This window comes from Mastigoproctus giganteus, chromosome 14 (assembly GCF_048544385.1).
Source record: "Mastigoproctus giganteus isolate SK-2022 chromosome 14, ASM4854438v1, whole genome shotgun sequence".
NCBI lineage: Eukaryota > Metazoa > Arthropoda > Arachnida > Uropygi > Thelyphonidae > Mastigoproctus > Mastigoproctus giganteus.
This window is the reverse complement of record NC_143588.1, coordinates 22,867,131-22,891,986: the sequence shown is the minus strand read 5'-3', so window position 1 is coordinate 22,891,986 and position 24,856 is coordinate 22,867,131. Positions and strand designations below refer to the sequence as shown.

The following is a 24,856-nucleotide window of genomic DNA, read 5'->3' as shown; positions in this document are numbered from 1 at the left end:
CTTATAAGTTATATTTTGTATTCTGTATGGAAGAATCAAGTAGCAGCACGATGAAGAGGTCGCATATGTAATAAGTGACACCCATGTCAAGAGCATAGGTCAAGTTAACAGTGATTAAAAGGATGCCTGAATATATTAATTACTGACAATGCAGAGAGTTAATTGACACTTCCACCGGAAGCTTTTAATTATGAATGAACACTGCATGGCATTACTAATATTGTTTCAGAAAACTGAAACATTTGGCAGGACTCAAAGTGGACGTATTAGTATAACCAAGAAGTGCAAGGAAGATTTTTGAAGTATAGATTTACGTATGTCTCGCTACTGTTGCGTTTTATCATTTATAGTAATTTTTGTTTTAAATAATTGCAACTTTACCTGTTTTGAAGAATATTTAACGGTATTGTGTTTTATGAAGAAGAGCTTAAATATATGAACACATTTCTGAAATAATAAAGGAAAAATTAGAGGGGGATTCACTTTTGATAGTTTCTCCCTCGGGCTGTGAAATTCTGAGCAATCATGACCTCAGTTCATTATTAATATGAAATGATCTTCCTTTCCCCGGGTTTGGGACAGGAGCCATATATTTTACCTTTGATTCCCGATGTTTTTTCTTTCTCTCTCCCAGAAATTCGGGGTTTTTTTTTTTTTTTTTTTTCCTAACAAACCGCCGACAAATACACGCAATTCCAGACACGATGCTGACGCCTCATAGCCTTAGTTGTTTGGGCGCTTACCACACACCCAACCGATAATTTCTGTGACCATTTTTGTAATCGAATTTGTGGTATCTGTATATCGTATATTCTATAGCAGTTTATCTTTTTGTTGGATGAAAATCTTTGTTTTTGAGGATGGGGAATCCATCACTCGTCGAGACCTAGCAACATGTCACTCTCAAGATATGTCATATATAGAAAGACAATTTGCAAATCACAATCAAAAGAATCAATGCATAGACAAATTACAATGGCTATCATTTATCAAAACAAAAGAGAGAAGCCGTACATAATAAATTTCGTTTATTAGCTCTCGGTCACTTGTTCCTACAATGCATAGAGGCAACAGCTCCAGACAAGCCAGTGGTTGCAGGTTTGTCCAAGAGGCATCCTGGACAAAGTGCCAGACCAGCGTGGCCACGTGCCATCAATAGTATTATGATAAACATGCTGACAATGCTGAGCTTGCTCCGGGACAACTAATGCAGAGCTTGCTCCGGGACAACTAATGCAACAGCTATAGGGGCTTACAGTACAGCATAAAGACACATACAATTAGAATAGAGTACAATTAATAGGAAAGGCAAAATTATATTACACATGCAGTTGACATAGCGCACACAGCTGCGGGACTTGGCTATCACTAAATTCTCGAGATCAGCTAATGCATGAGAACAGCAATTCAAGAAAAACATAGAATAACGGAGTTATCTGATGAGTGGCAGGTGGGTGTTCCCCTAGATATCTAGATTGTAAAGTCAGGATTAAATAAGAGGAAGCATGTAACATTGTGGTTATACAAATTTAGTTCGGTGTAGATTCGTTAGTATGAGTTTAGCCGCTTGTAACAGGAGAGCTCTGTTTTGGGCTATTAGGACCGGGTCTATATTCAAACGGTTGACAAAGAACAGAACGTTGAATGGGAAGTGCCCTTCGATTAAACGGAGTCTGTTTAATAAAGGGACTAGTGTTGGTTTGAATCTTGCTGCTTTCCTGGGGATTCTCCAAGCTATAACTTCCCAAATTTCTGGACAATCAATGTTCGCATTGTAAAGTTTTGTAAGGTTGTTGTGCCAGAGTCAATGTGAAAAGTCGGAGTAGTTTAGGCAGCCAACCATGAAAGTTTGGGAAGAGACAGATTCATAGCTGGACTTGAAGAAAGTCCATTTAAGAAACCAGTATTCAAGGGAAAAGATCTTTTTGAAATTTGCATTGGCCACGCCGGCCCAGACAGGAGAAGCATAGAGAATTTTTGGCTTGATTATTTTGGAAAAGAATTTTATTATAATATGGGCAGAGAGTATATGTTGAAGGTTTTGTTTTGCCAGCCAAATGGCTCTTGTGAGTTTTTTGGACAGGTAGTTCAGATGAATAGCGAAGTTGAATTTTGAGTCATAGAAAATTCCCAGTTCCATATGGTCGATTACAATAGGAATTGTTTCTGCATTCAGGGAGGCGGTTATCGGAAAGATGCTCTTTTTAAGCGAGATTTGGAGGTGACTGGATTTTGAGGGGTTGAGTGCGAGATTGAAAGATTTGAGGTATAAAGCGAACTCTTGGGGAAGGGGTTACAGTGCATTTCTGTAAACAACGAAATGCTCTGCAGTGCATTTCTATAAACAACGAAATCCACATTCGGACCTTCAGTTATATTTACAAGATCCTATCATCCCATTCACTAATACCATGTATTTCATTGGATTCATAATAGATTATCAAAAAATCTATTATGAATATTCGGAAATGAAAACGCACATCAGGCAGCAAATCAACCAATAAATTCAATGGAACTGACAAAAAAATCCCTATTCAAGACTACAAAACCATACTCACAATCACATCACAAAATATTTAGCAAGGACATAGCAAGAATAAACTCATTGAAATTAAGACCCAGCCATCCGTCTGGACTTCCAGCACCAATGGACACTCGCATATAACTCATCTTTACCTTCTGAAAAGCGAAGGTCCTTCGCAGTGTACTCACAGCCATAATATTCTCAGAGCCATATTTTACTTGACAGCTCCTATTATCAGCAGGAAAGTCTAGAAACATTTCTATCTCTCAGAAGTTTACAAGAATCTATAACAATAAAGCAAACCCAGGTGAATACTTCTCCCTAAAGAAGATAAGGATGAAGTCCTAATAACACAGGTGACCGACCAAATAACAGGAAAGAGAATGTGATTGTCGTTAAGGAAAAAAGGAAATCAGTTGAAATGTGTGTTTGTATTAATCTTGCTAATCTAGTAACAATTTAACAATAATAATTTTATTTTAAAACTTTTTTTTTTTCCAAACCAATGAAGACAACCGATCTACACTGTGGGAATGAATTGCAAAACGTTCTAACAGTCTTTATTTGAATCAAAGTCATGCTTGTAACCATGTTATTTAAGAAACGGAACGACCATTAAAATTGGACTGAATGACACACTGTACGTCTGACAATTTTGAAGGAAGAGATTGGGGAAAAAAATGTTAGCTTCCTGCCAATGTAAATTAGTGTAAAACTTTCCAAGGTGGATAAAATACTATCCAGCTGAGGATTCTGGATTAACCCTAATGGAAACTCATGTTTGTGTACTGCTGTTTCTACAGCAGTAAATAGGTAACTTCAAATACCTGTCGCTGCCCACCGAATTGCCTACACCAATCAATAGAACAGTATTGAAAACCGCATGAATTGCCATAAACCAATGGAGGAAAAAAAAATAAATAAATCTTCCAATCACTGTACTAAACTTTTTTCTACACAGTTTTGTATAACAAGATCCATTTTACCTAACTTGGGTGAATTTCAACTTCTGAATCTTATTTTTATTCAACTCCATCCCCTAAACACACTAAAACAAAAACTACCCTGCTATGTTCTGCGATTTTTTGTAAAGATGTGGATTTCTGATCATTGTCTTTTAAATTGCGTTCGGTAGATGGCAGCACGATACCGAATGACGTTATTAAGCCTCAGAGAACGCCTTCACAGAATGGTGAAAGTTTTTCTTTCCAACCGCTTGATGTCGTTAGCGTTTTTTTGAAGTGAAACTTCGTTAGGCGGGCTCAGGCAGTTTTCACACGGGAGTAACTTGCATTCGTAGATTGACAAAAAACGCCACGAAAATGCTAAACGATATGCCACACAATCTCCTCCATAAGTAACCGTATTACAACCTTTCTGAACAGCCAACTATCATACTAGGCTGAATGCACCGGTTCTCGTCTGATCACCGAAGTTAAGCAGCGTTAGGCCCGGTCAGTACTTGGGAGGGTGACCACCTGGGAATACCGGGTGTAGTTGGCTTTTTTTCCCGTTTTCTAACTCCACTAACATTATTTATGTTAGATTTTTGAAATAAATTTTTAAATTTCACAATTTCTCGTTTCGCCATAATACTTATATTTGACTAGAACGAAAAGGAAGCATCTACAACAATAATCTCTGTTGGGAAGCGTTAACGTGTTCAATCTTTTCAGACACCTCTATCGCAGTTGTCAGCAGTGGAGGATTCAGGGTAGGAGCACCGGGGCCTCCGCCTCCTCCCCTGTCGTTTTTCGGAAAATACAGTATACGCCAATCGTTTAAATTCCCTTTAGCTACAAAAAAGTGTTTTTTTGTTTTTTTTCCCATTGTTAACATAGGATTTTATCTATTTTTGCATTGTGGCTCAGCTATTTTCAACTGACATGAAGCTAATGTGATTGCCATTCTAGTGCACAAAAGGTGCCCCTCGTCATTTTTTTCTGAATCCGCCACTGGTTGTTAGTACACTTAGTTTATTAGCATTAGAATTTTGTATATTAGCATTAGAAAGCGGCAAATGATGTACCTCCAATAATTTGTTTAGTCAGGGCCGGATTTCCCATTATGCACTGTAGGCACAGTGCCTAGGATCTACGAAATTTTTAGGGCCTACGAACGAAGGGAAAAAAACAGTTTTCGAACACCAGTTTTCGAAATTCATTTTCTACGCGTGATATATTTCTTTGCAATCGACTCTAGGAGTTTCAATTCAATACGCATACGCTGTCTAGCGACTGTTCTCGAAACTAGAGAAAGTAAGTGATGGTCGCTCCGTCAATTGAGGTGGTTCATCATTTACTAAAGTTGAAACTTAGTCATTAATTGACTTGATTCGCAGTCAAAGTTATAAAATAGAATAAACATTTTTCCCTTTTTTTTAGCACATATCGTAATAAATCCAGCCTTGTGTATAAATTAATCTTCCGTAAATTTATTCCGGCTATCAACTACCATAACAACAAACAGAACTTTGTTCCAGCAATTAACCAACACAGGCTAAATGTAATTTGCATCAATGAACTCCTTTGTCCCACTCATCAATCTGTAGAGTTTATTACCAGATGTGGCATTCATTGCGATATACAATGGGATAATCACCTCCTTTATTGCGGCTAGCAAAATTCCTGTATATCATTGAAAAACCTCATGAGCTGTCCTGGTAGCCTACCTGCTTTGCTCAGAGATACTTCATAGCTGATTGAACAATTTCCCCCAGACATTTTAAATTTTCTATTAAACTGAATGTAGTACCACACAGTTCGTATGTTACTCTGAGGTTGCTGCCTACTCACATGCGGTACATTGCATTTCTCAATGTTAAGCCTCAGTTACTACCTCTCAGCCCATCTGCCCAACTTTTCCTGTTGCAGCAGCGTAGTCATTAACAACCCTGCCAACCTCTGTATCATCTGCAAACTTGTAAATTAAGCTGATATACCTTAATCAATATCAGTGATAAATACAGAAAACAATAATGAGCCCAACACCGAACCCTGCGGGACTGCATTAATAACATCAGTCCACGAAGAGCAGTGTCCATTGATAACCACTCTCTGTCTTCTCCCACTCAACCATCCCTTTATCCATAGCAGCAACTTGCCCAATGCAAAATGCTCCAATTACAAGCACTCTTTCTTTTTGCGATTTTAGCAAAATTTTCCTGAAATCAAAGTACAGTACTGTATATGATATCAAAATTATTTTTAAAGTGAAACTTTTTAGGCGCGCCCTGGGAAGTTTTCACATGGGAGTAACTTGCGTCCGTGGATTGACAAAAATCGCCACGAAAATGCGACACAAAATGTTTCATCGTCCCCCACCATTGCACTACTCCGTGGCAGGCACGAGCGACGCAGCGCCGTACGTAGCAGCTACGCATGATGCAATCAGTACCCCTACAGCGCGGCCACGGTGTAACTCGCACGAGTGTCGCGTTTACGTTTTAAATCGCGATATCTCAGCTTCTAGCAGTCCGATTTTAAAAAAATTTTAAAACCAGAATATTTCTTTCGCCATTCTCTACCGTATTTCATAAAACATTTTGACGAAAAAAAAAATTATAATTCAACATGCTGAAGACTAATAGTAGCATTGTAAAGTGTATAGAGCACGTATACGTGCAATGCGACCACCGAAACCACCTCCATTGAGTACAATGGAGAGATCTGCAAAAACTTTGTAATAAACTTGTAAAGCAATTGTAAAATAGTAAACCACATTGAAATAATAAATATTTCGAAAGCTTCTAAAGACGTTTCACTTAATTTCCGCTATGCGTGCTCACAATTTTTTTAAAGTCATTATCAATCAGTCAATGTGAGTTTACTGCGGTGTTCCTTATGAAATGTCATCACAAGCTGCAATACTCCTATTGGCCAACACGTAAAACGTTACGAAACGAAAATACCCCATCTTGACTAATTTTATTCTGCTGAACACGAAAAACTAGGCTGGGGTACAACATGTCATTGAGGATGCATTTCTTGCACTCACACCTGGATTTCTTCCCGCTAAACTGTGGTGACGTCAGCGACGAACATGATGAGCGCTTCCATCAAGACATCGCAGCGATGGAACAAAGATACAAAAGCAAATGGAGTGCCACCATGTTAGCCAATTATTGATGGATGGTGAAAAAGGATGTTCCCGAAGCTGAATACAAGCGAAAGGAGAGAAGGTCCCGTGTTTGATACAGGTATGTTCGTAGCTACATCTTACTGCCACATATATAAAAAAATACCTTGTATAAATACAAAATTTTTTTTTCGACCACTGCAGGAAATTCATTGCAACGACCTTACAATACGCTGCCCAAAAGCAAACTTTAAGAGTCCAAGTTACTATTACTTCCCAAATGTTGCATTTGGATCCCTTGGTTCTCCACTCTTATATCAATGAAAATATGTCCTCAATTTCATATTAGATTCCCTCCAGGGCCTTATCCATTAGTACCTTTCACCACCAATCTGGTTGCCATCCTTTGAACCCTTTCCAGAAGCTCTTTCTTCAGGTGGGCCTTCTAGATCTGAACACGGCCCAACTCTCATCGACTCCATTTGCTACACTGGTCCGTCCGTAAGGATGTCCTTTTAAAAATACTCGTAGTGATCAGAGACTGTTATAGCTTTAGGTTAAAGAAATATGGCAAATTTTACTAAAACGAAGGGAATATTATCAGTAGTGATATTACATTTGTCAAGTAATGTGTGGTACTCAGAATAGCGGACAATGGAAGAGACCTGGGGGTAATTGCGCAATCAGACGAAGTTCTTTGAGCAGTGCAGACGGGCTGCTAAGGCAGCTAATGGGATTTTCTCAATGATATACAGGAATTTTGCCAGCAGGGATAAAGAAGTCATTATCCCGTTATACTTCGGAAAATATCTACCGGGACGTCGAAAGTCCCGGATTCCATGAACGAGGCATTAAAATAAATAAATAAAATAGGGAAAATGGATTTTGTAAACTAGGAACTAAATAAAGCTATGAATAAAGTATTAATCTCTGTTTTGAGCAATTGTTGTGTCATTCTTGTGAATAGTTGCTACTCTAGTTTCCATTGGTGAAACATAGCAACTCTAGTTGCTATGTTTCACCAATGGATATGTGGTTCCAGAAAGTAAGAGTGAATTCATTTTAGGTTCAATTTTGGCAGAGCGATCGAGTGACTCACGATCACACACGTTTTTAGTTTTATGTTGCAAGATATCACTTTTTAGAAATAAATAAAACTTAAAGTGAGCATGTTGTGTCAAAGAAGATGAAGAACCAGGCTGTAGCATATCAATTCCTTAAAAAAAGAAGATGAAAAGACTTTGTGAGTTCGACGAAAAATGCAAAGCATCGTTTCAGTGTATACGAAGTGTGTAAAACACAGGGCTTTCTGTACTATTTGAAAAAAGGAATTTGGTGTGGACCATGACGGTGAGAACGACATGAAATTTCTCATGAACTCTGAAACACATAAAGTAGGTTTTCGCCAGTTCTTTTTCCTTCCACCAAAGGATTCAAATGCCAAATAGCCTATTTTTCTGGAGGAAAACCCAAGTTTCTTGAGGGGGAGATCTTTGCTATCTATGCCAGAGACTGACTAACTCAGCCACAGAGTGAAAAAAGCCCATAAAAGTTCCTCGTGTCATTTACGGGATTCGAACTCAGGCTTTTTCCAACCGGTGTGGGAAGAACGGTGATGATGTCACTGTCCTACCGCGCAAAGAGAAACGATAGAGGAAATAGCTATGGGTGGAACTTCTATTATTAAATGACAAACAAAAAGGATTGTCCAGGTCTGTCTCCCAAGAAATCTGGCAAGACGTAGAAGACGGTTGTAAACAAAACTATTTGCATATTTCATTTTGTGAGCGTATTATGTCACCTATTACAGATAATAATTATAATTATGTGAGCCAGTAAAAGCTTAATATTTATTTTGTTGAAAAAAACAAAGCGGATTTTTTTTTGCAGTACATTTGTATCTTAACAGCTTGGAAATTATAAAAAAAAATTCGAAATACGGGTTACTCATTTATTTTGCCCTTACGTGTGTTTAACTAACAAAAATACAAAATATGTGGTCCCAAGTGTTTCCAGGCTGTGTCCCGGTTATGTCCAGGAATTTCCTATTCGTGTCCCGGTTTTCATCCCTGAAAATTTGGTTACCCTATTACTAATACTAAAAAATAATAATTTCACGTGTGGCAGTTCACGAAGTACAAGTAATTTTAGTCACAGCAATTCACAAAATGAAAAAACGCCATTAGAAATTGTTGTGGAAAACCTGGAGTGTTTTCTATGTATTCAATACGAATAATTCAGAGAGCTGCTGTAAGATGATTATTCCAAAAAAATTATAAATTTCCGTTTTACTTGGAATGGATGAGAGCAAAAGAGTTTACAAACCCACTGACGAATCAAGCATGGCCATCAGATTCTTCCACCATTCGCCATACCATATGAAATCACTGACATGCGTGAATACAAAAAAGTTCAAAAAATACAGCAAGCTTCCCTAAGCATTCTAGTACAGCGAATTGAGCGTGTTTCATATAAGGGGAGATAAAGTGCAACATTTATTCGCCATTTCCCATGGATTATTCTGCGTCAGCTAATGAACTAATGTTAATCAGCGCTAGAAGGATTTCTCATGGATAAGTTGCCAGTTACAATCCTCTCCCCACAATTGGAGACGAAAGATAATACATTATACCTTTTTGGCACGCGATTTACCCAATTTTGTGTTCTGGGCACGCGAAGGTATTTGGAGTTGCAGAAATCAACTGTAAGAATGGTCTTAACCTTTTTTTGTCCGAGGTATCCCCTAAGAAAGGGGCGTATTTCGGCTTTTTGAAACCGTGTACTGCATCATAATGGAATCAAAAAATAATCACTATTCTTAAAATTTTAAACTAAAAGAAAAAAAAAGTATTATTATGACTCCAAAATTTTAAAAAAATAGACTTACTTAGAGGGACCTGCTGAGACAGATTTCCAGCGATTTTGCAGAAATTAGGTGTTAAAACTGATAACTGACAGCGGATGTCTACTGAATCGTCAATTTTGTTTCTCTTTTTTGATTTTGTGCCACGATATTTGGCAAACCCACGTTCACACAAATAAGTCGTCACAAATGGTAAAAGTTTATGAACTGCTTTGTCGGCCCTTTTAGGGAAAGAATCCAACAAACTAGCCAAGAAAGAAGACAGTGGCACACTAAAAAACTTTCTTGGAGTGACGTGTCACAAGAGATATCAATCAGTTCTTCTGTGGATAGGACAGAGCAGTTCCTTTTTTTCAAGAAAGGGTTAGCTGTCCAAATACAATCTTCAATGTCTGTATTAACAGGAAAATATTCTTCAGAAGAGATCGAAAGCTGTGTGAGGTGGTCAATACTGCTTTCTGTAAGTTTGACTCTGCGACCATATTGTTTTACAACAAGACATTTTAGTAAAAGTATCGAAGGTATGGTGTTGTTCTCCTTCAGCTCTCTTTCTCCAAAGAATAATTTTATCTATGGATGTAGAGGTTTTATCCTTAGCCATGAAAAGTGTCGTATTTTTACCTTGGATAGATTCATGTGTCAAATATATCGACAAGATATGCAACCCCAAGTCAACAGCGCATTGCATTATCAAATTTTCACCAATTGTATGTGCCGGAAAAGCTCTCCTTGACAAGCAAATGCGATAGCTCATTCAGTGAGACTTCTAATAATTCTTTTTTACGACTCACAAATATAGATTGCACCAACGTAATACTTCTTTTTCTCTTCGAAATAAGCAATGGACTTATCGTTCAAGACTCGATGATTTCTTTCAAAATGTCTCATCAGCAGAGAGGGTTTCATACGGTTATTGTTGAGTGTCTTGTTCATATGTTAAACACAGAAGGGTTTGATTCTTGGTTTGTCACATTGAGGTGGTTCGCAACCACGAGGTTCGTATATGCGGCTGCACTATCAACCGAAAAAATCGAAAATCTTACATTAGCTTACAAATAATTAAAAATCAATTTAAAGCAATTAAAAATAAGAAAATTAATTAAAAGAATTTAACGAAAAAATTGCAAAACGATGGCCGCCGAACATTAACAGAATTTTCGTGTAATTTAATTTCTACGGTTTCTGCAATTAATAGTCGCGTTACTTTGAAAATTAAGTATTTTGGCCTCGTTAAATAAAAAATAATGTTTTTCGTTACCGGCGTGAAACGCTAATTCTCACGCTGCTGAACGAGAGGCACGGACTGAGGCCGCTTGATTAACACGAATATTCAGAGGAAACCGCGTCGAACCTTGGTAAGACTAGTCGCAATCACCACAAGAAATGTATACTAGGTCATTAATTTGTGTTGCGAACGAGGAAAAGACTGAACGATTGTTCAGTATATTGTGTAATTTCCATATTGGCCTGGCCACAATTTTAAATTCGGTATCTTTAAAGAATCTGTTAAGCTGTTTGTGCCACTGTTCAACATATGGGACAGAAATAAAGTGTTTTTTGATATTACGATTGTTGATTGGTGTAGTATTTTGTATCCTATCCTATTTTGTATCGTATGTATGGTGTAGTAGCTTGTACCCTAATTCGGTTTATTGTAACAAGGGGATAACCCCTGTTTAATAAGAAGCTTCGTATGATTAATCGGTATCGAGTTATTATTTAACGTATCCCAAATAATATCTAATGTGTATTCAACGTTTACATTCGTATGTAACGAGGTAGCATATAGTGAGAATAAATTATCATTACCGCCAAGTCTACATCCTTATGGTTATTAAATAGTGTATCGTAGTTCTTAACTCGAAATTGTATCGCCTGTCTGAAGGGTTTTATAATGTTATATACACGCACATGTGTGGCCAAGGATGAAAATGCCGAGTTTCTGTAAGAAACAATAGGTCGAACAGGAAATCCGGTCTTGTGTAATTTTACCTGACCAAAAAGTGCCGGAATATTGTATGTTCTGGCCTTCAATTCCTTTAACTCTGCCATTTATTTCCTTTAACTCAGCCATAATGTAGTCATTTTTCAGATACGTGGTTAACATTTTATTGTATTGACTGACCAAATTGGTCAATAGGAAGTCGCGTTTCTTTTATATTATTCACGAACTGGTTAACTTGTTGAATAAATAAATCTTTTTGTGCAACATTACGAAGTACAAATTCAATATCAATTACGCACTATTTTTTAGATAGTTTTCGAGGTGGTAAATTATAATTTAATCCTTTGGATAAAAGTGAAATCTGGTCCTGTGATAGCGTATACGAGGAATGATTTGTAACCTTCCCGTCGGTTCGTTCAATGTTGGGCGAGGAGGTGTTCGCGAACTAGTTTACGTATTCGTCACCCAACTTGTATGCACTTGATCGCAAGCCCGCGACAATGTGTTAGAATTCGTATGAACGTGTCTTGACCCTCCCGATAATGTTTGTAATTTGTTAACGTGTCGGTTTTTTTTATTTCTGAGGCCTGTGCTTCCCATGGCAAATCTATGGAGGTCTTCAATACAGACCAAATTTTTTTAATTTATCGCGAAGTTTCCTAACCTGGGAAAGGTATTTTTGTTTATTAGAATATCGAGATTTTAAGGCAAGTTTAACGATATTACGCGATGTGGCAAGTGCTAGTTGTTTTATGCCCGAATTTTTTTGATTTAAATTGACCCTGGAAAACTTTGGAACGATGTTGTTTTGAAGGCAATATTTTAGAAAAGAAATGTGGTAACTTTGGGCCGAGTATCTTAGTGTTAATTTAATGTAATTTTGTACCAAGCTGTTCAAAAAATCCCCCATAATTATGCGTATAGATTTGTTACGCTAATGTAATATTTTCGATTTTTTCGTTTTAATTTCTGGAGAGTATCATACGGAAGTATTCTGAGGTAAAGTTCTCTTATTATTTTACAAATATTCATACGTTTTGAAGGCTTCATAAATTCCCCTGGCTGAGTATCTGCAGTTCTTTGAACTAAGCCTGAACTTAGAAAAATCTACGTCCGTGGTCTTCTTCAAGCAATCTTCATCCGTCATCCAACCCATCCTTGTAGGAACAATGATACGACGTGTCACGGCCTACAAAGCCATCGGAATTACCTCTGACCAAAAATTAAGATTTAAATCCCACAGATCCTCCTAGTGCACTTCAGTGGTCGTTGGCGATATAAACAACGCCTCCTACATATTCAAGACCCGAGGTTCGCAAATATAATATATTTTTGTGCACCTGGCAATCAGTTATGCTTCTCAATTATGGAGCTCTGCTATCCCATACCTCAAAAACCAATTTTGGCGTGTGGCTTCTAAAGTGGACTTCCTTTAAACACCGTCCCCTTTCACAGCTACCGACCGCTGCCATGCTAATCATCTAGCCAATCCTAGACTGCCCGATTTAATCTGATTCAGAAGAATTATAACCACTGTCATGTGAGATCTTATTCCGAAATCTCTGGAATATATGCAAATGGCACAATCCGTCCCCGTTCTTAGGAGATGGGTTGTGCCATAGAACCAAAGAATCTGTAAGAACCATTCTTACATATATATTAGGATATTAAAATTTACCATTTTAATTGAAAAATATCAAATGTTTAAAAAACAGACAAGCACTCAGCAGATTTGCTTGCGCTGTGTACATTTCAATAGGGACCGGATTAGCGTGGCAGCAGGAGGGACGCTGACCGAATGGGAAGGCCAGTTTTGATGCGGTACTTGTTTACAGAATGTAGGGCTGTACCGAACTTACGGCAGCAGGGGACAAAAGAACGCCCACACCCTAGAACGGTTTCGGACTCCATCCAAAGAGAAGACCTGAGATCAGAGATGCACGCCGTGCTCGAGTGATAAACCAAATACAAACGGGCCGACACGGAAGGCACTCTCAACAATTTCAAGGGCGGTATCTCGAAAGGAAGCGTGGCTGAAGGGTAAGTGAGTAGCGGACAGTCTCAGATAAAATTCTAGTAATGATGTAGCGCTCGGATGCTCTCATCACAAAGAAGGCAGTTTGACCTACCAGAATCTGGTTAAAAACAAAGGAATAAGAAATGAGCAAATGAAAAAGAAGAGAGTGATGGAGGAGTACCAAATGACTGGACGAAAAATAAGGGAGTGGAGGGAAACAAAAAGGTGATGCAGAGAGGAGACATGAGCCGAAGAGTCAGAGTCCCGAAACCTGAAAGGAAAGGATCCAGAGGAGAATCCCGGGGAAAGGCGTGAGAGTGGGGGAAAGAAATTTAGGGAGTGCGGGAAACGCGTATGGAAAGTCCGACTATGATAGTTTAGTGGGTAAAGGTAATAACGAAAGGCAGAATGATCAGCGTAAGGAAAACTAGTTCGAGCTTTTAACGGAAGGCTGGAGAAAGTCCTGAGTGTGGGAAGTTCAACGTGAAAGCAGAAAAGAGCCGTAAGCCTAGCGAATCAGCAGAAGAAATCGGAGTGGAGGCACTTGTGAAGGACCGTAAATAAACTACTCTTCCAAGTAGAGTGGGAAGAGACCAAGTAAGTCAGTTTGGTGAATTTTACTAACGAGAACTGTGTTATAAAGAAATCCAAGGGGGAAAATTGGACAGGACAGTTTGAGAAGTATTGTAACGTGATGACTACTATATTGTAAGGATAGGAATAGAATATAATAGAAATATATAGAGAGAAAGAGAATGAGTACGTTACTTATCTGTGATTAGAGGTATTGATAAGAAACTTAAAGAAACGTGTTAAAAGTAAAAGAGTTGATATCATAAATTGTATAATTGCTATTAACGGAGTGAATTGTATTCAGTAGAAATTTCCTCCTTAGAGTATGTACGAGAGTGAAAAATTATTGGAGTTATTCAGTATATGTTGGAAAGGATATATATATATGACCATATAAAAGTGTATAGGATAGAATATCTAAGATTTTGTATTGAAACATTTCATATATAATAATAATTACTGTGTTGCAAAATTTTGATATCATGAATAATTTAAAATGTGTAAATAATTGTTGTACAAATGGTAAATAAATCCTTGTTATGTTAATACTCCTTGTTTCGTCTTAATAGACTGACACCTCAGAGCTATAATTAGTAGTACGAACTACCCAAGCTAGGGAAGCTAGTATAAAGAGAAAAAATAATAAAATAAAGTCCTCAGTACTTGGATCTTCTGATTAACAAACAAGATAAAATTAATGGAAATAATATATTATGCAGCAGGTAGCATGTGGGCCTTGGAAGGGAAGTGAGGAACCCCCCTGTTTCTAAAGGGAAAGAAATTAAAGCAACAGCCTTTAAGGTTCCAAGGTAAAGGGGGAAAGAAGATAAGAATAATAAAATAGTTAAATAAATCATAGAGCTTGATAATCAATCCCCCCCCCCCCACAAATCATCTAATAAAAAATCCCCTCAAGCTCTATGGCCGGTTCCTCTCTGGGCATACGACTCTATAATCATTTTAGTTCAGAAACTCAATTTCTTAAAGGTGGTTTCAATCAGAATTTTCTTCCGGGTATTTTCTGAAAGTATAACAAATTTTTCACTTCTGAACCGGACCCTCTCTCTTCTTTCAACGCTGTTTCCACAAGCTTCATCTCAGTTGATAACTACGCATTCTCAGGACAACAACCTATCAGAACTGCAACTGTGACAACAGAACCAATTTTCTAAGTCCTTAACTTCAAAAAACTTGACACCCTATTAAACACTCTACAAGGGAAAAAAAAAAAAAAAAAAAAAAAAAAACACATTAATTGTGATACAGAATTTTGTGAATAGTGCCAGCCGTTTCTTAAAATAAGTTCGATTTTTTCAGCCTCCAGGCAAATGTTATTCGTACACGCAATATACTGCATATCTTAAGCACATCTGTATCTCAAAGAACTATGCACAAAGTACTTTCTGACACAAGCGCTGTTGTCACTGAAAATAATTACATAATTTGCACGACACAAAGAGGATATGCTGTACAACATAAAAAGGGTCCTCTACACTGTGTGCCTCTTTTCCTACAGCACCTCTTCCGTGCTAAGGAAACAAAGGAATAGGCGGACGGAAACAGGGAAAATATTTCTTTAACACGGAACAAGTGTTAAGGAACGGAGCCAGTAATTAGAGAGTGAAATAATTGCCTACCTAATGACCTTCAAAAATGTACATAATGGATGTTCTGTTATTCTTTATGGCATGTACATGATCTCTGCACTCCAAAAATACGCCTTATTTTGGAATAGAGGAAATAAATTTCTTTCATCATTTTAATCACAGTTCCTTGTCGAACTTATCCTCTCTATCTCAAATTATTCTTTGAGATGAGAGGATAAGTTCGATTCTCCTAAAGTGGAGCACGAAATAACACAATTAGGTTAAAGCAGTTCTGCTCTGATAACTTTGGCTGATCGGATCAGTATATTGCTTTCCTACCCGCGATCACCTTGTCTCTGGGAAGTACAACAGTAAGGTAATTATTGGTCTCGAATTTCGACACGCTCTCGCACGTGCAGGGACGCGAATACACAATTAGTTTAACCTTCCGTCTATCGCGTGGATTCTTAGAGGCTCAACCCGTTTTTCTTTTTTTTTAACTTCTCTGAATTTGGGATTGGGATTGGGATGGCAATCATGGTACCTTCCATCTGAAATGACAACAAATGTCAGCGTGGGCATATGTTTGATAACAGTCGATTGGCTTTGAAAAGGATTTGTTATTACCTTTTCCAACAGCTGCAGATTCTGTAAGCCAACGGAGGGTAGAAAATCATGTGCTGCTTAATACGTATGTTAATAATCAAAGTATGTTCAATGTCCATCAAGAAAACAGAATGACTGAACCAGGATTCCTGAAAGCATGTAGCTTCTGTTTTTGAACGTTTGTAGTGTAGCAAACAAATTACGCAAGGTGAAGGTACATCTAATAAGATCCAAAACCTGAAGCTCTCGAAAAAACTTGTTCCCTCGTCCAGTGGCAGACTGGTCAGGGTGTCAGCTTGCCCGATGGCAAGTGGGCCCACTTGCCATCGGGCAAGTCAATGCATTAGACAATATGTTAAAAATGTTAATGACCTTTTAGTAGACTGAAAATATCATAGAAGTTCCAATATTAAATACTGTATGCAACTAAAATTTACGTTGTATTACTATTTTAATAAAATCATTTTTCGACGATACTTTACATTTAAGAATATAATAAATAACTCTGAAAAAATAATTCTGATTTGGGTTATGTGAGGTCGACGCATACGTAAAATTTTAATTGTACCTTTTTTCCAGTTATGTATTTTTTGAAACTTATTTATTTATTATAAAAATTAAATGATAGCCTTATAGTTGTGGGTGGGCCCCCTTTGTCTCCTGGCAACCAATATTTTTAGATCCAGTCCGCCACTTAATTTCAAGATTGGAAACTTTCTTGGGAAATCTAATAACTAGAGCGCTTTGTGCTTAATTTTAAAAAAACGAGTGAAACTTATCAATTGGTCCGTTTAGAACTCTATGTATTTAAATGCATTTACTAAATGCTTTATAGCATTTAGTAAATGTGTTTAAATACATAGAATTAACAGAGTTAGTCATTAACATTTTTATATATAAGATAGTAAAATTACAACTTCATCAATCATAGAACCTACTTTTAGAACAACGCACTAAGTACCGTGCATTTTATTCTTCCATTATACTGTCGTATAATGGAAGAATCGAAGTTTGCAGCCTTCCCCCGTTCATGGGGATGAACATTACGTGCAGAAGTTTCGCAGTAAAACCTTACTGGATAAACCATAAATTACTTTTTTTTTTTTTTCATTATTAAATAAACCTGTAGAATATAATTAACCTGCAAGAGTCTCTTTTACAGTTACTTTTTCGGGATATTTGATATCTTGACATGCTTCAATGCGCAATACTAGAAATCATGCAGTCTCTGATGATAAACAGCCAACAGCAGTTATATTACGGTATTTACAACTCTTTCAACACATTTGCATTTAGTGTTAATAACTTCGAGCGAAAAAACAGGTCGATAAACTTGATTATGAACTCATTTCTAAAAACGAAGCAAATAAAAGCCAAATTAAGTTTTCACTTACCGGCTGCAGAAATTAATCACCCGAACGAAAATGAAATCTTGTTGCACTAAAAATGGAACGTTCCCATGAACAGGATTAAAGTCACACATTAGTAAAAACTCAATTTAAAAAAAATTAACTCGAAAAACACCAAGTAACACATTTATCTGTATCACTATCATAAGCAAATCAAACTATGTCCCACAATTCAAACAAAACTAAGTCTCGCCATCTACCGACAAAAGAAAAAAGAACATTTTCCTTTAAAAAAAAAAAATAGTCTCTATACTGAAACCTGAAGTAATAAAGTTTTATTACAATCATTGTAAAAGTAAATTCAAGTTTATAAATTAATTAATATTAATTTAATATTCAATTAATATTAATTAATTAATATTGAATAAATTTGCTTTAAAATTAAATAAATAAAATAATTTCAAAAAGTTTTAAAATTTAGAACTCTAACAAGTGATTTTTGTGTCATTCAAATTCATTGTTTCTGTTTAGTGGTTACTCAGTTAATAATAACTGAGTAAATTCAATTATTATTTAATTTATTTTTTTAAAAATTTTGGAGATAATTACTCCCGTAACACTTTCGATCATGAATTAGAAGAGAACAATAGAAATAACATGAGATACAAATAATACGACATCTGCACGTTTTACTCTATCTAGAACACTATGGCATTAAGAGAAATTACAGCAAATCATCCAGAATGTGGAAGCAAGTTGACAATGGTTTTCTAATGGACGTTCCAAACTGCTAATAGGAAGTATACATCGCCCACCTTGTTTTTGAGTGTGTCCTGGGGCTATACTTTGCTTTGCTTTGTTTTCTTTCCTTAACAAAATACGCACTGAAGTGTGAATGTTTTAAAAACAACTGTGGTATTAACGGTTAAACAGGGCTTAATCTGAGTGTACGATTGCGGAAACCATCAAAGGATTGCTGTCCGGCTACAAACCAGGAAGAAGTGCACGTGGATAAGAAAGACATTTTATGTGTAAAATAATTCTTGTTTTTATCTTATTTTTTAATAATTCTTTTTTTTTTAGCTGAAAAGTACTAGTGCAGTAAAGCTGCAGTGCTGAGTAGCATTTCTTTAAAAAAAAGATTTTTAAATTAAATTACAATAGGCGTATTAATCTAAAAATACTGAAGGACACCTGCAAGAAACTGGTGCTAAGACACGAAGACCAGTGTAGAAATTACTGAAATAAATAATAATACCGAATGTTTTAGCTTGTTGACAGCACCGTTTTATACAGTTCTGTTCTCTGATGAGTCCCATTTTAGCTTACAAGCAGATTGTTGACGTCATTTCATCTGGAGACAACAAGCAATGCGTCACCATCCCTCCAACATCAGAGAAAGGGGCACTTACGGTGGAGGCGGTGTTCTCGTGTGGGGTGGAATGATGATCAACAACGACACCCACTTCATGTTTTTGATACGGGTAGCGTAACTGCGCAGAGGTACCGAGAACAGATCAATGAACCTTTGTGCAACTTTTTAGGGGTGCGGTTGGCCTACATTTTCTCTTCACGCACAACATATGCCATTGCACACGTAGAACTCAAGTGGTGGAGGAAGATCTTGAAACTGAACATATACAATGGCTGCCGTGGCCAGCACGATAACCCGTAATTTGATAAGTTGGAAGAGATTATAAAGTACTGATATCATACGACCATATTTTCGAGCATCTTGTATCGACTTCTGCAATGCGATTTCGGCAATTCTTATACAATCCCTATACATATGTCCTTTATGCTTGCCCGACGTTTCTCGCTGTCTCCTAAATAACGTCGTATTTTATGGTACACCACCATACCAATTTTTGTTCCGCTTCATCGCAAGCTGCACGAGTTACGCCACATTTTCTACGTGTTCTGTTAATTTTGTCGAGTAGTGTGGTTTTCATGTGGGCTTACACAACGTTTCTTTTTCTCGCCTTTTTTGATTGTTAAGAACTGACTATTCCCTGGAGGAAAAAGAGGTTTTTCAATTTATGTATTATTTAAAACTATGCGTTTCTTGGTCGCATCGACACTATGTTTTTAATCACTAAGGTAGCGATGACGATTGTCTGGCCCACGTTTGGAATGTAAATTAAACAAGTATTTTATGAAGAATACTTTTTTTTAAATCTAATTACACTGCAGGGGAAAAAAAGAAGTTCTTACCTTGTGATGAAATGAAGAATCTGCATTTATATGAGTAAACAATGTAGTTTGTATTCTAAGTTAATTTATATCTGATTAACAAGAGAAAATTTTATATTCATTTACTGTAGCATGCACACAAATAAGAATTTCATTTATAAAGTGACAGAAAGCAGTACCTTTGTATTAGTACCAATGCAAGACTACAGTTTATAATCAGTATGGAAGTGCAAGGCGTACTGTATGGTTTATATGTACACGAAATTATCACATTTGGCACACCAGTTTGTTAAATACAGAAAGCCTTCCTGAGAGACATGGCATAGAGGAAAAACGCGTTAAACGGACATTTTCCTCATAAGGGATAATGCAAAACCATGCTACCCTCTCCTGAGACCGACTAACTCAGCCGTTGTGAAAAGGCCCAAAAAAAAATTCCTCGCGTCATTGACGGAATTTAAAGTCATATCTTTTCCCACCCGGTGTGGGAAGAAAGCGATTCTACCAACTGTGTGCTACCCACGAGGGCATTTTCATTTGGAAAGAACCTGGAACCTGCAGTCGTAGGTTAGTAGAATCGCTGTCCTCCCCAACACCGGGTGGTAGAGACCCGGGTTCGAATCCCGTCGATTACGCGAGGAATTTTTATGGGGCTTTTCACAACGTGGCTGAATTAGTCGGCCTCAAGCGAGGGTAGCATGGTTTTTACTCCGGAAAACTCGCGTTTTTCGTCCAGCAACCAGAAAATCGACCACAGAATACACGCAGTTTACAGACATTAGATTCACTTAAAACCCAAGTACAACAGCAAACTGGAACCTTTAGGTAGATGAACTAGGTATGTCCTGTTAATGGAATCCTGCTCCTTTAAGAGGAGAAGATGCCATACAGGATGTCCGGAGATAAAAAAAAAAACAAAAACAAAAATAAAACCTTTATTATCAGTAAAGGGCATAACTTTCCATTTCAATCAAATAATAGATGTAAACATTACAAAGAATAACTAAAAAAAATTTGTTTTCCTTGTACATCATAGATTATTGGTTCAAAGGCTAATAAAACAAAAAGACTACTGTTCAAGAGAAAGCGTAATGTAAAGTTAAAAATTCACCGATTCAGGTTCAACATAATTATCTCAATGTTCAGGAAGGCAATATCTAGTGTTCCAACCTTTTGTGTGTGGATAGAAAAGTACAAGAAAACGAAGTTTATTGCCTCATAAATATAGAGGACAGCCTTCTGTCGAAGTTCAGGAGAACATTCGTAATGCTCGAAGCCCAAGAAAGAAAATCTTGCGCGCTTCACGGGAACTTCAAATTCAGAAATCAATAGTACACAATGTCATCCATATAAGACTTTATCTGCCTATAAAGTTCGAGTGATGCAGTTCCAAAATATTACCAACAGACAGACCAGCTTGTGAACTATTTGCCACCACAGTTAAATGATGAAGACAACAGTTTGTTATTAGCAACAGTATACGATGACGCATACGATGCAAGAAATCTTGCATCGTATGTAGACGCATACGATGCAAGAAAGCAAGCTTATCAGCATCAGCCAAAAAAAAAAACCCCTCCCATTTCATCCCTCCATTCGTTCCTTAAATTTATTTAGGCTATCAATTTCCACAACAACAGATGGAAGTCTGTTCCACCAATCAACTACGCCGGCTAAATAGTACACGATGTCGTGTACTATTTGTCTTGCTCAGTGATGATCCACGTTGCCACTGTGGTACTGACGAATCTTGGCACCATATAATGTATGACTGTCCTGACTATGAAGACTTGAAATCTATTCTGATCACAAAGATTACTAATTTGCCAAAGGACCAAGAACATATACTAATTCATACCCATGACAATTATAAACACTTCTGCACAGGATGTCTTCAACATATGATATTATGATATTAAGGTCCCCTGTATATGATTACATCTACCCATATTTATTTTGTTTGTAAATTGCGTGTGTTCTCTGGTCGATTTGCCTGTTTGTTGGACGAAAAAACCCCAGTTTCTGTGGGGGGGGGAAACTTTGCTATCTACGCCTGAGACCAACTAACTCAGCCACGGAGTGAAAAAAAAAAAAGCCCACTAAAGTTCCTCGCGTCATCGACGGGATTCGAAGCCGGGCCTTTTCCACCCGGTATGAGGAAGACGCTGACGCTACCACTGTGCTAGTCGCGCAGACAGGATGTCTTCAACAGACGAAGAACATTAAGAAGCCTAAACCACCAAGAGCAATAACTTGAAACAGATTCTGTGCACCCCTCTCTAGTTGCATCAACCACCAACCTCTTCGAAGCTCAAATGAACTGAAATTCACTTCCTTCATCGAAGTTCCATCGGGCTGATATCTGCAGGCAAGATCTACCAGTACCTGATCCCACTCAAGATTCCAAATCCAGACACTGGAGACACCAGCAGCTTTTCTGCCACAAACCACATTGGCAATCAAACCTAGCACTCTAGTCTGGTTTTCTTTTACTCTCCTCCCCAGCCACCCCCTTCTTCTGCCTGGTGAGGTATGGGCCTGCCTCACTGAATTTCTGGGGTCGCCTTCTCTATCGTCCTCATACCTCTATCTTTCCTCCCAACCTTCAGTCTCCCCCCAACTCTGTCTAACTCGCAGTTTACACCACACAACATCTCAGTTAATAACGTCCAAATTTAAACTATGCTTGCATAGACCTCTCTTGGCCTTTCATATTCTAGCGTTAACCTCCTCTTTTATTTATTTCACTTTGGCCCTTTCCACTGAAATCTTTGGAAATTAGGTGGCAGGGCCTGCCAGAGTAAAAAAAAATTACTGGGTACCTGACCTGCCTCCCCGGGACCAAGTGCGGTAACTGTGGGTCCCAACAGGGGCCCAACGGCTAAACGGTCAGAAGAACAACGGTACACAACACTATACATCTGTCCACTTCCCCACACACTTTTTAAATCTCTAGCCTACACAGAGTTCTGTGCTACACAGAGTATAAAACGCAGAGATGGGAGGAAACCCCTGATGCCTTCAGACAACTAACACACTTTGCACTTTTCTTGCTCAGATTAAGAACTTAAGGGGGCATAGGTTTAGGAAGGATCTAGAGTTGCTAGAACGAGTACAAAGAAGAGCAACAAGATTGGCGAGGGGAACAAAGTGGTACTCTTACCAAGAAAGGCTCAAGTTCTGCAGACTGCAGCGCCTGGAAAGTAGGCACCTGCGAGGTGATCTGATTGAGTATAAGGCCTTGAATGGGATGAGCAAGCTGAATGCTGATGGGATTCTTTCTGTTGCTCAGATTAAGAACTTGAGGGGGCATAGATCAAAATTGAGGAAAGACTCAAATAGATTCAAATTGAGGAAATTGAGTTAGGATAGCTGAGGTAGGATAGAAAGGGCAATTTTTAAATACTGTATATCAGAATAAATCAAGAAACGTTATGTTTCAAATGCGAATAATAAATGGTATTAATATTTTTTCTTGCTAACATTTCTTCATGGTATTCCTTTTTTATATACAATGTGCACCCAGTGACACTTTTGTTCCATATTGCACATTTTTCATAAATCCATAAATGTCTGAAATCAACATTTCAGTATCCATGCTTAAAACTTCTGGATTACAGGTTTTCTTCATGTCACCATGAATTCTTGCGTTTCACAGCAACAGTATTGCTAATAATTTCTTAAAGGCCAGAGGTGCGAGCAACGCGTACCCAGTTGAGTGATATCTGTCAATCAGCAAGCTTAATTTGTTGAGGTAACCGGGGAATTAACACAAGAAGCGATGCCGCTGTCCACACGCTGTTACTGTATACACTCCCATTCACTTACATTGTTCATTTAGGCTACCTGTAACTGGTCCCAAGTAAGCATGCCAACTGCGTTCTACGTGAGATCACCCTTACACCATAACGCCTCCCCCACCAGCCTGCCTTCTGCCAACAATCGTGTCAGGAGGGCGACCTTGGAGACAATTCCAAATGGAGCACTGGTGAAACTCCAAAACTGTGCTGTCCTGCACAATCTCACCATTTCAGGAGAGAAAACAAAATCCAAATCTCCTTAAAGGCAGGCTACAAATCAGGAGACAGCCTACAATAAAATTAAACTTTACACCCATACGACTGAAGTCAGTGAACGGGTACCTGACCTGCCTCCCCGGTGTGCGTTCACTGACTGAAGTCAGTGAACGCACACTGAAGTCAAGCTCCCAGGTATCTTCTTAGACTCGGGGCTTACCTTCCACCACCACCACCACCTAAAGTATCTAGCCAACAAAATTCAAAGGTACACTGCTATGATAAGGCAGGTCAGCAGGGCAGACTGGGGGCTGAAACACAAGGCTCTTACTCTCATATACCAAGCGGTATACGTACCAATTGTGTGTTGTATGCCTCCATCTGGTACCGAAAAGTCATCCTAGCAAGAAACAAACGTAAACTGGATTCAATCCAGAGGTTCATGCTCCTTTCAATTTGCAGGCATTGCCACATGTCAGCACCCCTGCTCTGCAGGTAATAACTGGATGCCTGCCACTATACTTAGAAGTGGTCAAAAGAGGGCTTTTCTACCACTTAAGGAAGGGAGTTCAAACCTAACTGCTTAATCTTCAACTTGACATCATAAACGGGGGCAGATGACTCTCATCAACAGGCGCAATGCCACCACTTTGTTTATTGGAGGCTTGAAGTGGTAAAACCCATGTTAGTCTCTAGAGCAAACCCATGCTAAGTACTATAGGTTTTGATACTTTTCATGTTTGGATTGTCATAAAAAAAAGAAAAAAACAAGAAAGGGGCCATCACAAAACGATTTATTCCATCTATAAGTACAACTCACTCAGAACCTCCACCTTGGTTTTCGCCTGGTCTCCATGTGACTTTTATCATTACCGGGCGTGGATCCTTCCAACAAAAACTGACGGCTATGGAAATCGAGAATGATCCACGTTGCCACTGCGGCGAAGAGGAGTCCTGGGGGCACCTCATGTACTAGTGCCCCAGCTACGACAACAGTAGGCTTAAATTCCTCACCACAATACAGAGGAACTCTCGCAATTACGAATTCACTCTTATACTGGAGGAAGATACCTATAAGGCATTAACCACCTACGTGCAGGAAACATT

General features: G+C 38.1%; 1 non-coding gene across 1 annotated transcript; it reads left to right on the top strand.

Annotated features, from left to right (window-relative positions):
• The first annotated feature begins 3,908 nt into the window (after positions 1 to 3,908).
• On the top strand, positions 3,909 to 4,027 carry LOC150075017 (5S ribosomal RNA). The gene has a single exon (XR_016547940.1). It is a non-coding gene; the product is annotated as a 5S ribosomal RNA (ribosomal RNA).
• Positions 4,028 to 24,856: the final 20,829 nt, after the last annotated feature.